This window comes from Schistocerca cancellata, chromosome 2 (assembly GCF_023864275.1).
Source record: "Schistocerca cancellata isolate TAMUIC-IGC-003103 chromosome 2, iqSchCanc2.1, whole genome shotgun sequence".
In the NCBI taxonomy this organism is placed as follows: Eukaryota; Metazoa; Arthropoda; class Insecta; order Orthoptera; family Acrididae; genus Schistocerca; species Schistocerca cancellata.
In genome coordinates, this window is record NC_064627.1 from 185,796,637 (window position 1) to 185,807,968 (window position 11,332).

General features: G+C 47.4%; 1 non-coding gene across 1 annotated transcript; it reads right to left on the reverse strand.

Annotated features, from left to right (window-relative positions):
• Positions 1-10,516: 10,516 nt before the first annotated feature.
• Trnaa-cgc (transfer RNA alanine (anticodon CGC)) lies at positions 10,517-10,589 on the reverse strand. Its single transcript has one exon. It is a non-coding gene; the product is annotated as a tRNA-Ala (tRNA).
• Between the last annotated feature and the right edge of the window lie 743 nt (positions 10,590-11,332).

An 11,332-nucleotide genomic window follows, 5' to 3' on the forward strand; every position in this document is an offset into this window, starting at 1 on the left:
TGGAAGCGTGTATTCTTCATCGCCATATTGGCGTATCACAGGGCGTGACGGTATGGGCTGCCATTGGTTACAGGTCTCGGTCTCCTCTTGTTCGCATTGACGGCACTTCGAACAGTGGACGTTACATTTCAGATGTGTTACAACCCGTGGCTCTACCCTTCATTCGATCCCTGCAAAACCTTGCATTTCAGCAGGATAATGCACGACCGAATGTTGCAGGTCCTGTTCGGGCCTTTCTGGATACAGAAAATGTTCGGCTGCTGCCCTGGCCAGCACATTCTCCAGATCTCTCACCAACTGAAAACGTCTGGTCAATGGTGGCCGAGCAACTGGCTCATGACAATACGCCAGTCACTACTATTGGTGAACTGTGGTATCGTGTTGAAACTGCATGGGCAGCTGTACCTGTACACGCCATCCAAGCTTTGTTTGACTCAATGGCGAGGCGTATCAAGGGAGTTATTACGGCCAGAGGTGGTTGTTCTGGGTACTGATTTCTCCGGATCTATGCACCCAAATGGAGTGAAAATGTATTCACATGTCAGTTCTAGTATAATATATTTGTCCAATGAATACCCGTTTATCATCTGCGTTTTTTTTTATTGGTGTAGCAATTTTAATGGTCAGTAGTGTAGAACCGACACTACACAGAACGCCAAAAAGCAAAGTAACGAAATTTCGCTTGTTGTACGTATCCAATGTTCTAGGAAGCATACGAGATTAAATGTGTAAGTGCTTTGCGAGTAACCAGGGCGCCATCTCCTATAGGAAAAACTACTTTAATCCGGGTTGCCACTGAGTGGAACTGAAACTGGATGGGATGTGATATACATTCACGTCATCCGCGCTGTTTCACCTCTGTGCCAGTCGTCAATGTTTCCCTCTCTCTGCCAGGCACTTGATTGTGAACCGCAAAGTGATCATGTAGCTGTGGATGAAGATAGTGGCTGTTGAGTGGTGGCGTGGCATTACCTCGACAAGCCAGGACCAGATGATTTCATTTGGTGAGATATGTGGAGAACATGCTGGCCAGAGGAACAATGTGAATACGACTTATCGACTTGGGCCGTGAATACACGGGAAACACGCTGTCTTGGGTTATTCAGCTGAAAGATAACGTCACAGAGACATCATAGATAGAGCACAGCTACCAGTAATATAAGTAACGGCCGATTTCTCAATTGCCGGTTATCAGAACCAGAGGATATCATGACATGTATCTACTGAAACCTCAGATCATTATGACAGATACTGGTCCGGAGCCGTGGGATAGCCGCACGCTCTGAGGGGTCTTGCCACGGTTCGCGCGGCTCCCCTGTCGGAGGTACGAGTCCTCCATCCGGTATGGGCGTGTGTGTGTGTGTGTGTTGGCCTTAGCGTAAGTTAGTTTAAGTTAGATTAAGTAGTGTGTCAGCCTAGGTTCCGGTGACCTCAGAAGTTTGGTTCCCATAGAACGTTACCACAAATTTCCATAATTTGCGCCGGCCGCTGTGTCCGAGCGGTTCTAGACGCTTCAGTCCGGAACCGCGCTACCGCTACGGTCGCAGTTTCGAATCCTGCCTCGGGCATGGATGTGTGTCATGTCCTTAGGTTAGTTAGGTTCAAGTAGTTCTAAGCTCTAGGGGACTGATGACCTCACATGTTAAGTCCCATAGTGCTCAGAGCCATTTGAACCATAACTTGTTTCAGTTCATCCAGTACTATCCTTCGTCCGCAGCTCGTGGTCGTGCGGTAGCGTTCTCGCTTCCCACGCCCGGGTTCCCGGGTTCGATTCCCGGCGGGGTCAGGGATTTTCTCTGCCTCGTGATGACTGGGTGTTGTGTGATGTCCTTAGGTTTCTTAGGTTTAAGTAGTTCTAAGGTCTAGGGGACTGATGACCATAGATGTTAAGTCCCATAGTGCTCACAGCCATTTTTGAAGTACTATCCTTCACATCAACGCTTCCTATCGGCGTAAAATTCCTATAGCACCGGCGTATCGGCGTCAGTGAATGTGGGTGCTTGCTAAATCGTATTTGGAAGTTCCTTTGAACTTACGTGTTCTATTTGGTCTGAATAAACCATCCCACACACTGAGCCTTTTCTTGTATAGTTGTCGTTATGCTTCACTCGTGACAACCTGAAAGACACACAAACAAAACTTTGTGATTGTTTGTCACGTAAGCCAAACCTGGGGTGAATATCTGAATTAGTTTGGGTGCTATAATACATTGAAATTTTAAAGGTACCTTTTGGGACAACCTGTAGATGTCTTTGCTCTCATCTATTTCGCGTGGCTGCGCTGAGGTGATAAACTTTTGCGTATACGAGAGCTACACACAAATTAACATCCGACTGGCTACTAAAATTAAATAAATCCTTTTAGCCTCTTGGCACTTGCGTAGTTGGAATAGGAAACGGTCAAGCTCATGTTGCGTCAGTCAGCTGTTTGATGCGTTCATCATTGTGTAGGCAGCAAGCGATTGAAAAGGATGGTGTTATTGCATCTCCAGTAAGTTCTGAGATACGCTCTGTCTTTAAAAGTCCTACAAGCAGAAGGAATAGATGCCGTGTACCAGACACACATCGATACAGCAAAATGTTTCAAATGCCTCTGAGCACTATGGGACTTAACATCTGAGGTCATCAGTCCCCTAGACGTAGAACTACTCAAGCCTACCTAACCTAAGGACATCACACACATCCATGCCCGAGGTAGGATTCGAACCTGCGACCGTAGCAGCATCGCGGTTGCGGACTGAAGCGCCTAGAACCGCTCTGCCACAGCGCCCGGTCCATCGCTACAGACTCTACTGAAGTTAATAAGAGAAATGATAAGATAAAAGAAATTGTGTATGGAGCTATATTAAAACAAATGCATATCAACAGACACACTGTAGTTGGCAATAACATTCGACAGTTGCCAATACCGTCCAAGATAATATCAAAGCGAGTGTTGTGGAATCAAAATTTCAAATTGCAGTAAGCTGAGGAAGAACAGGTATAACAGAGGAAAAAGCACCCATGTAATCATTATCAACGAAATCTGTAAGTAGAAGTTTAAATTATTAGTACATCATAGAACAGCAAAAAGTGCTAGAACTTTTTATAACCTGAGTGTTCAACGTCTTAACTGTAAATTAATAGTATAAACAAAAGGATGTACGTATTCCAGGTCACTGAAGAACCCTTGCATTAATAATGGCGAAACGCCTATGGCACAAAAACTTTGTTTTAGTCAGCTGTGATTACACAGTCTCTGACAATATGTTTTTGTAAACATTAAAAAAATTATCACTTCTCATAAGTCTGCTGAGTAGCTATCAGCTCCGTAGAATGGCTTTGTCTAGTTGTCGCCTTGACTATACCTACTGACCTGTGTTCAGGTCAACAGATGACTGCTGTAGTCTTGAGTCTGAAGAAAGTTTTGGAGCAGTTCTGCCCGCAGATATATCCCGTACACGTGTCTTGATCTCTTCATAACTAGTGCAACCTCCATTCATTTAAACTTGGTGCAGAGAAGACTTGGTTTGCCTCTATGAAGTTTATGCCCCCGTCCCCGTCCTTAACCAATCCACGCTCGCTCGTCCCTCCACTACCAAACTGCCAATTCTTCGATGCCTCAAGCTGTCTCCAATCAACCGATCCTTTATTTTAGTCAAGATGTACCATAAATTGCACCCTCGTTCGATTCATTATATCTTGATCATTTACCTGATATACCGATCTGAACTTCAGAATTCTATTGCAGCGCCAAATTCAAAAACTCCTGTTCGCTTCTTGTTTGAACTGTTAATCGTCCACTTTTCAAGTCCATGTAAAGCTACACCACATACAAATGCTTTTAGGAAAGACTTAATGTTGTTTATATTTCTGTCTGATGTTCACGGAGTCCTGATTTTCGGAAACGTATTCGCAACAGTCCTCACGGTGCGTAGTTGCGTTTTACGACTGGTTTTACGAATTTAGAAGCGCTGGAGCGACGTTGCCAAACTGTGTAGCTGAATATGAATGAAGTCAATTTTCACGCATCTGAACTAATTACACGCAGCAGGCGCTAATACTCAAACATTAGGCGATAATTTGCTTTAACGGATGTGACGTCCGCAAGAAGTTCCGGTGGACGAAAGCTAAGCGGTGTGAATTGAACATTCACGTACCAATTTTCTTCATGACAGACGTGACCTTCGCATTAAGCAGTTTATTAGTGGGTATAGTACTGCGATATATTCTGACACATTTATGTTTCACCACACGGAATCGTAAGCAAGAAGTGTCGTTCGTTAAGAAATCGGGTGACACACTTTATGGACGGTCCTGAAAAAGAAAACACTGTCCATTGTCGGCTGCAAAATTTGCTGTTCTATTGGCTGGTTTCGACTGACATTTTCAGATACATACATAGCGTAACTATACACCGTGCCGTATGAGTCATGACGTGTTAATCGTTTCTTAGTCCACGTGTGGAACCATGTATCAATATTGGCATGTTCTGTCTGACATGTGAACAGAGCGGTCTTAAAATATGTGGAAGAGCCACGAACAGTAGTAGCTTGATGACAAACTTAACAACGATAGACTGAAAATCGGAATTATATTGTGTGTTGTAGATGGAGGGTGCAAGTCCTACTCAGAGTTCAAATGTGTGAAATCTTAGGGAACTTAACTGCTAAGGTCATCAGTCCCTAAGCTTACACACTACTTGACCTAAATTAGCCTAAGGACCAACACACATGCCCATGCCCGAGGGAGGACTCTAACCTCCATGACTATAGCGCCTTAGACCACTCGGCTAATCCCGCGCGGCTCCTACTCCGAGGTAAAGCGGGAATTCGTGTTGGGCCGCATCAGACCAGTCAGAAGCCTGATGACTCAAAGAAAAAAGTTATGAACCTGTCTGATCTCAGGCTGAAAGTCATTATAAAACATTTTTACAAAATGGTTACTGTGTATTTCCTAACGCCGTACGCCAACTCTGGTGCTGCATGGACGTCCAGAAACTCGTCTACGGATGTGGAAATGCTCACGTGACCACTGATGCCAGAATCGCTGCACAACCGACGCAACACGTCCAACTTGTGTGGCAGTACTTCGAAAGAACCATCCTGCCATTCTGAAGGCCACGGTTTGACCCCTTTCAAACTCGCTCATTTGGTTGTAGGAATCACGAGTGCGTTTCGGTGATTGCCTCACACCTTGCACCACCCTGAGTCTTGTTAAAGGGTAGACACAGATAGCGCGCTTTGGTAACTACGCCACGTTTTCTGTTGGCGGACGACGTTGAAACCATTCTCAGTACATCTAATATCCCCCATGTGGCATATGCCATCATCGGATCATAATGGACGTCGTCTTTCCGGGTGTACTAACTTTTTTGCTGCTGTGTATTTTCCAAACTGCAAGTACTAAAAGAGTCGAGAAGGAAAGACAGTGCTGCCGTACGCTAGCTTTGAGGCGTATGTGTCAGAAAAATTGCTCGCTCCGCACCTGCTGGAACTGCGCACAAAACGCGCACCTCTTTGTTCCGCTGTTTAGCCGCAGCTCTCGCTACACCACAGAGCTACTCGTCCGCCGCTGTTTTGTTGCCAACCACTTCCGCGCTTTCACCGCGCTTCCACGCCAGGCGGCGAATGATGAAACGCAACGACGCTGCATTGTAGCTCTCGCCTCGTCCTCGGCAATAGTCAGGCGACACAAGTCAAGCCGTGAAGCCTCAGAATGATTCATCCCTTCTGTCCGTCGCGTATTGCCGTGTTTCATCTTCTTTTTCTGGGTGCATTTAGGATATCGCGACGGAGAAACCCAACTCTCTTGCATCATGCAAAAACCTGAAAGCTATAGATCGATCTTATCGATGTGTCTAACAGCTCGCATGTGAGTGCCAGACCATATTGTCGACCCAAGGCGAGCGGTCTCCACTCTGGTGTTTGTCGATGCCATATTCTAACGATGCGACGGAATTTATCGCAAGCCTGGAATAGGAGAGTATGAATGGAAGTTAACGGCAGTCAGAACGTGACGTTTTCTGTTGGGGCGGAAGACTGCAACGCCAATGTTCGCGTGTGATCTCCGCGAGTAATTCGAGGGAGTGCCGCGAGGGATTAGCCGAGCGGTCTTAGGCGCTTCAGTCATGGACTGTGCGGCAGATCCCGGCGGAGGTTCGAGTCCTCCCTCGGGCATGGGTGTGTGTTGCGTTTGTCCTTACGATAATTTAGGTTAAGTAGTGTTGAAGCTTAGGGACTGATGACCTTAGTAGTGTCCCATGAGATTTCACATGCATTTGTCATTTTTTGTCATTCGAGTGAGTGATTGAGTCAGAGCGTCAGTAAGTGAGGCGAACCGTGGTCTCTTCAGCAGTTTTATAAAAAAAAAATCTGCATAAGGGAATGATGATTCAAATGGTTCAAATGGCTCTGAGCACTATGAGCCTTAACATCTGAGGACATCAGAGACTTAGAACTACTTAAACCTAACTAACCTAAGGACATCACACACATCCATGCCCGAGGTAGGATTCGAACCTGCGACCGTAGCAGCAGCGCGGTTCCGTACTGAAGCGCCTGGAACCGCTCGGCCACAGCGGCCGACGGGAATGATGACAATGAAAATTTGTGCTGGACTGAAACCCGAACCCACATTTGCCGTTTTACGCGAGCGGTCGCCTTAACAGTTTTGGCTATCCGTGCCACAACCTTATTTCCATACGTCGTCGTTTCTGCGTCACAACCTTTACTAGTACACGCATTATGTAATTCCTGTAAAGGGGAGGACATTTTGATCGGCAGTGTCGGACAGCTATCGGGGATAAATACGATACTGCAGTACCTGTGTTACGGAGAACGATGCAGATTTCCTTCGCACACGCATGCAAGTCCGAAGGCATATTGATTCGTTCTTCTTAACAACACAGGCACTTCAGTATCGTACACATGTCCGAAGAAACATTTTACTGTTCTTCTTAACAATGCAGGTACTGCAATGTTGCATTTGTTTATTCTGTTATAGTTCTCATTAGACAAGACTTTCTTCAGAAATGGTTTGTGCACTATGCCGGCTTGCCGGCTGAAGAACCAGACCTTAAAGAAGGTATGTCTAAATCACCTTTAATTTTCCGAACACATTTTCATTCACATTTTTTGAAACGCAGTTGGTGGAAAAGTTAGTGGTCGCAAAAACTATTAACATGCGAGGATTGGAACATTAATAGTGGCAACTATTTATTTTCAGAGCGTACAAAATAGATACGTCTTTCAAAGTTTTACTGACCTTCAAAGTAGTCACCAGCATTGGGTTACAGTGACCACTATTTATTTATAGCTTGTACAAAATAGATACGTCTTTCAAAGTTTTACAGACCTTTAAACTAGCCACCAGCATTGTGTACAACTCGTTGCCAGCGATGTGGAAGTCGTAGGATACTCTTAGCAGCGCCAGTTGTGTTGACAGTTCGAGCGGCGCGGTCTATTGCCCAAATGTTCAAATGTGTGTGAAATCTTATGGGACTTAACTGCTAACATCATCAGTCCCGAAGCTGACACACTACCTAACCTAAATTATACTAAGGACAAACACACACCCATGCCCAAGGGAGGCCTCAAACTCCGCCGGGACCAGCCGCACAGTCCCCTACTGAAGCGCCTTAGACCGCTCGGCAAATGGGTCTGTCACCCGACGAATTTGTAGCAGTTCTGAAACGAATGCCGTGAAGTGTTTCCTTCAGTTTGGAAATCGAATTGAATTCACGAGGGCTTAAGTCAGGGAAGTGCAGTAGTTGATATAGCACTCAGCAGCCCCATCAGTCAAACAAATCAGTAACACCTTGCACTGTACGTGCTTGAGCATTGTCCTGCAAAGAGATGGTCAGATCCTGCAGAAAATGTCATCACTTCTGTCTCTATGCTGTTCGTTTTTGGAACACAACCTACGACCAGCTGAGACAGAAGTGATGACACTTTCTGCAGGACCTGGCCATTATTTTGCAGGATAATGCTCAAGCACGTACAGTGCAAGCTGTTACTGATTTGTTTGACTGATGGGGCTGCTAAGTGCTATATCACCTACTGCACTTCCCTGACTTAAGCCCTCGTGAATTCAATTCGATTTCCAAACTGAAGGAAACACTTCACGGCATTCGCTTCAGAACTGCTACAAATTCGTCGGGTGACAGACCGCGCCTCTCGAACTGTCAACACAACTGGCACTGCTAAGAGTATCCTAGGACAACCACATCGCTGGCAACGGGTTATACACAATGCTGGTGACTACTTTGAAGGTCAGTAAAACTTTGAAACACGTATCTATTTTGTATGAACTGTAAATAAATACACTCCTGGAAATTGAAATAAGAACACCGTGAATTCATTGTCCCAGGAAGGGGAAACTTTATTGACACATTCCTGGGGTCAGATACATCACATGATCACACTGACAGAACCACAGGCACATAGACACAGGCAACAGAGCATGCACAATGTCGGCACTAGTACAGTATATATCCACCTTTCGCAGCAATGCAGGCTGCTATTCTCCCATGGAGACGATCGTAGAGATGCTGGATGTAGTCCTGTGGAACGGCTTGCCATGCCATTTCCACCTGGCGCCTCAGTTGGACCAGCGTTCGTGCTGGACGTGCAGACCGCGTGAGACGACGCTTCATCCAGTCCCAAACATGCTCAATGGGGGACAGATCCGGAGATCTTGCTGGCCAGGGTAGTTGACTTACACCTTCTAGAGCACGTTGGGTGGCACGGGATACATGCGGACGTGCATTGTCCTGTTGGAACAGCAAGTTCCCTTGCCGGTCTAGGAATGGTAGAACGATGGGTTCGATGACGGTTTGGATGTACCGTGCACTATTCAGTGTCCCCTCGACGATCACCAGTGGTGTACGGCCAGTGTAGGAGATCGCTCCCCACACCATGATGCCGGGTGTTGGCCCTGTGTGCCTCGGTCGTATGCAGTCCTGATTGTGGCGCTCACCTGCACGGCGCCAAACACGCATACGACCATCATTGGCACCAAGGCAGAAGCGACTCTCATCGCTGAAGACGACACGTCTCCATTCGTCCCTCCATTGACGCCTGTCGCGACACCACTGGAGGCGGGTTGCACGATGTTGGGGCGTGAGCGGAAGACGGCCTAACGGTGTGCGGGACCGTAGCTCAGCTTCATGGAGACGGTTGCGAATGGTCCTCGCCGATACCCCAGGAGCAACAGTGTCCCTAATTTGCTGGGAAGTGGCGGTGCGGTCCCCTACGGCACTGCGTAGGATCCTACGGTCTTGGCGTGCATCCGTGCGTCGCTGCGGTCCGGTCCCAAGTCGACGGGCACGTGCACCTTCCGCCGACCACTGGCGACAACATCGATGTACTGTGGAGACCTCACGCCCCACGTGTTGAGCAATTCGGCGGTACGTCCACCCGGCCTCCCGCATGCCCACTATACGCCCTCGCTCAAAGTCCGTCAACTGCACATACGGTTCGCGTCCACGCTGTCGCGGCATGCTACCAGTGTTAAAGACTGCGATGGAGCTCCGTATGCCACGGCAAACTGGCTGACACTGACGGCGGCGGTGCACAAATGCTGCGCAGCTAGCGCCATTCAACGGCCAACACCGCGGTTCCTGGTGTGTTCGCTGTGCCGTGCGTGTGATCATTGCTTGTACAGCCCTCTCGCAGTGTCCGGAGCAAGTATGGTGGGTCTGACACACCGGTGTCAATGTGTTCTTTTTTCCATTTCCAGGAGTGTAGTTGCCACTATTAAAGTTCGAACCCCCGTATAATAAAAACAGTCTAGACCGCATAAATAATTGTAAACTGTCAAATCGCAACCCCTTCAGCCGGCTAAATCTCCAGTTTTATTTTAGTTTTGCAACCAGTTTCACTGCTATCCTACGCCATCGTCAGGCCCTTTGTCTGACGTGTAGGAGAAATCCCCCATCTCTTGTACTTCCGAAATAGGGGCCAGCACACAAGTCACTGGTATCCGTAACTTCTTTTTTAACAGAGCGATCTCTTCTATCATGACTTGCAGAATAGGATTCGAACCCGGGCTCTCCTGCATACTAGGCGGCTGCGTTAGCCACAGCACCACCCGGACACAGTGTTTACGCCGACTGTCTGCCATGCTTCACGACCGATTCACACTTCCACCTAGCGCCGCATATCCACAGCCCCTATCAGTGTCCTGCAAGCTCGCTACTTGGACATACCCACGGGAGGTCAGACATAATCATACATCTACACTGCAGGTTGTGGATTCGTTGCTCATCGAGGCGAATGAGTTACATGAATGCGTAATCCGCAGCTATGATACATTATGTGTAAACTAAAGGTGGAGGAGAGTGAAAGGGAGGAGGAGGAGGAGGAGGAGGAGGAGATAAGTGTTTAACGTCCCGTCGACAGCGAGGTCATTAGAGACGGAGCGCAAGCTCGGGTGAGGGAAGGATGGGGAAGGAAATCGGCCGTGCCCTTTCAAAGGAACCATCCCGGCAGTTGCCTGAAGCGATTTAGGGAAATCACGGAAAATCTAAATCAGGATGGCCGGAGACGGGATTGAACCGTCATCCTCCCGAATGCGAGTCCAGTGCGCTAACCACTGCGCCACCTCGCTCGGTGGTGAAAGGGAAGGGAAGGGATTATTGATGTCAGCCGCATCGGGACCTTACGCGGAATCAGCGGCATTGAGTGTAAATGTGTGCCAGACTGGGATTCGAACCCGTGACCTCATGCTTACAAGGCAGTACCGTTGAGCAGACAAAGATTGTTTCTGCCAAACAATGAAAAATTTAGACTAGATTATTTTTCTTTAGCTGTGCACTTGCTGATTTTAATTTGCTTTAGAGATCGTCAGTACACCAGACACAAATACGGTATGCTGAGGATGAGTTAAGTCACTTTCACTTCAGGGCAGATCTCACTTCGCATTCTTGTGAGCAAACAGTACTTAGAATTTCCAGGTATTGTGGTAAGCAAGCAGATTAATTTACAGTGAACAGTTCAAAATGGTTCAAATGGCTCTGAGCACTATGGGACTCAACTGCTGTGGTCATAAGTCCCCTAGAACTTAGAACTACTTAAACCTAACTAACCTAAGGACATCACACACATCCATGCCCGAGGCAGGATTCGAACCTGCGACCGTAGCGGTCGTGCGATTCCAGACTGTAGCGCCTTTAACCGCTCGGCCACTCCGGCCGGCCAGTGAACAGTGTAGGTTATCTTAAACAGTTGTTTTCTACCATGTTGAGCAGTACTTTATTTTGTGGCTGTCTCAAGCCATACGTTGCACTTCATGTTACAGCCGGACGTGGTGGCCGAGCGGTTCTAGGCGCTTCAGTCCGGAACCGCGCGACC